The sequence below is a fragment of the Myotis yumanensis genome, unplaced genomic scaffold, assembly GCF_028538775.1.
Source record: "Myotis yumanensis isolate MYYU_CA2020_CCGP unplaced genomic scaffold, mMyoYum1.0.hap1 SCAF_6, whole genome shotgun sequence".
NCBI classification, from domain to species: domain Eukaryota; kingdom Metazoa; phylum Chordata; class Mammalia; order Chiroptera; family Vespertilionidae; genus Myotis; species Myotis yumanensis.
In genome coordinates, this window is record NW_027223757.1 from 75589755 (window position 1) to 75592574 (window position 2820).

Consider the following 2820-nt stretch of genomic DNA (forward strand, 5'->3'; position numbering starts at 1 on the left):
AGCTGCCATAGGCTGTGACAGCCCAGTGGAGAGACCCACATGAGTCAGCTGGGAAGCAAGCCTCCTAAAGCAGGTCAACAGCCACATGAGTGAACCTGGAGCAGATGCTCCCTGCCGGGAGCCGGTCCATCCTTGCTGCTTGACACAATCGCTGCAGGAAAAGAAACATCTACACAGCATATGTTTCAATGGACCTGGCATATAAAGCATACTGTTTTTAATATGTTTGCTCCCTTTAGTGCCATGTGTTTTAACCAAGGTCACCTCTCCGAGAAAGGTTGTTTCCCCAGGTGGGGATCTTTCCCTGAGGTTAGGGAGGGGATACAACCCCTTAATTAAGTGCCAGGCGGGTAGTTAAGCCACATAATCTTTACTCCCTGGAATGGAGATAAGAAACACCTTAACCCTTGTAATAGAAATTGACAGGATTAAGATCGGCTGGTATAAATACGGATGTAACAAGACAATAAACGTCAGATCCTCATCAGTTCCTAACCAGAACTCCGACCAGAACTTTGGCTGGAGATCCTGGCTATAGGTCCTGACTAGGCTGCTGATCAACTGAAGGCTGTCTTCGTGTCATTCCTTCTTCGCCGACTCCGTCCACACCTTTGGGGACCCCTGGACCTGCTGGGATTGGACCCCAGCAGCTCCCGGCCTTGAGCCTTGAGATGACCACAGCTCCAGCTGACATCTTGGCTGCAGTCTCAGGAGGGACTGAACCAGAACCAGCAGCGAAGCTTCCTGGATCCTTGAACCACAGACACTTTGAAATAATGTTTATTGTTTTAAGCTGCTGAGTTTAGGGCAATTAATTGCACAGTAATAGATAACGAATGCAGCCCATAACAGGTAACACTTAACAGCTGGAATGCTGTATAAGGTGGAGCAGAAGAGTCAGAATCAAGGTGGTCAGGGGACTGAACAGGAGAGAGGTGAGGAGAAGAACGCTCACTGAGCACCTGTGCTGTGCTAGGCACTGTGCCAGCACCTCACAGACACACAGACACATTTCACATTAATTCTCATTACAGGGTAACACTGGCATCATTATTCCCACGTTACATTTGAGTAACCTAAGGTTCAGAAGGGTTAAATAACGTGCCCTACTTTATACCGCTGATAAGTAGCCAACACCAGATTTCTGAACTCTATTAATTCTCCTGCTTCTGTTACCACCCTAATGGCAATGAGAAAGGAGAGTATATGCTTCCTAACACTGGTCATGAGTGAAAATGTACCCAGCTCACCCTGTCAGACACACACCTGGCATTGATGTGATCAGAGCAGAAGGAGGGGGTGAGCACAGTGCTGTAGGAACATGAAGAGAACCACTGCTTGTGGTGTGGGAAGGGGTGGAGGGAACACCCCACGGAGGGGTCACATTAGCCATGAACAGCTGTCTTTCTGTTCCCCCTGGTAGAGCCTGGGCTCTGAATCAGACTAACATGGTTCAGACCAGGTATTGTCTCTGTGACCTGGACAAGTTACTTCTTGCAGCCATAGTTTCATTATCTGAACTGAGTGAATGAGGAGGTGCATATGAATTGCTTGGCAGAGAGTGAGGTATATGATAAACACTTGATAAATGTTCACAATCAATATTATTGTTCTTCCTTCAAAATGGACTTTCTCTTAATGAATGTTTAGTTACCAGTACTACTTTTTATCCTCACCCATCATGAATTGGGTAAGAGTTAAAGGAAGGAGAGAGAGAGAGAGAGAGAGAGAGCTTTGAGGCAGCAGTAAATAGTTTGGGGTGTTTCCTGTGTGGAGGGAGAAAGGAGTGCATCTGTCACTCACTGACCTAATGGTCCCTGACATTTCCTATGCTGTTTCAGGCCCTTCTCTCTTCTTTCCCATGTAGCAGTAAACAGTATCCACCATTAATTTCTTTATGTCCTCATATTTTTTAAATACGTTATGATTTATTTTGAGAGAGAGAGGGAGAGAGAGAGAGAGAGAAAAACATCAATGAGAGAGAAACATTGACTGGCTGCCCCATACTGGGGACCAAGCCCACACACCCAGGCATGTGTCCTGACCAGGAATCGAATCCACGACCTCTCGGTGCATGGGATGATGCTCAACCAACTGAGCCACCCAGCCAGGGCATGTCCTCATTTTTCTAACAGATTGTGATTTTACAAAGCTGTACATTTTGCAATGTATTTATAGGCAACCAAGAGAAACTGCAAGATATCTTCCTCAAACAGGTTTACACACCCAGTCAGGGATTCTTGGTGAAAACAGTCCAGTGAAACAAAGTGAAGTGTCCTCTTCTGGGCTCATTAAACTCCTTGGAGTCACTCTGTTCCTGGCTCACCTAGAGCAGCCATCTGCTTACAGCTGTCACACCCACCTCCAGTTAAGTGACCCTGGGACACTTCTCTGAGAGCACCTAATAGGACCAGTGTTTCTCAGAAGCTTTCTGCAGGACTCATGGGACACTTGGCATATACTATGTTTTGCATTTCTAGCTTTGCATTTAATTTTACCTTCCTACAGCATGCAGGAAACTCCAAGGCAAGAATGAAATCCCAGCCATCTACACAGGAGAAGCTCTATAAATGTGTTGATATAAGAAAGCAAATCCACCTACCGGCTGACCCCTAATTTAGGGCCACACCAATGGTTGTGCAGATTGAGACCATAACAGTTTCGGGGGCAACACTCACCCACACTTCAGCGTGAGTAGCACTTCTTGGAACAGTGCACCACCTGCACCCGTGCACCAGGGCCCCCATCTTCCAGCTCCTGGGCCCAGGAGTGCTGTCTGCTCCCTTCACATCCACCAGGACATGGAAGGCAACGCAGCAA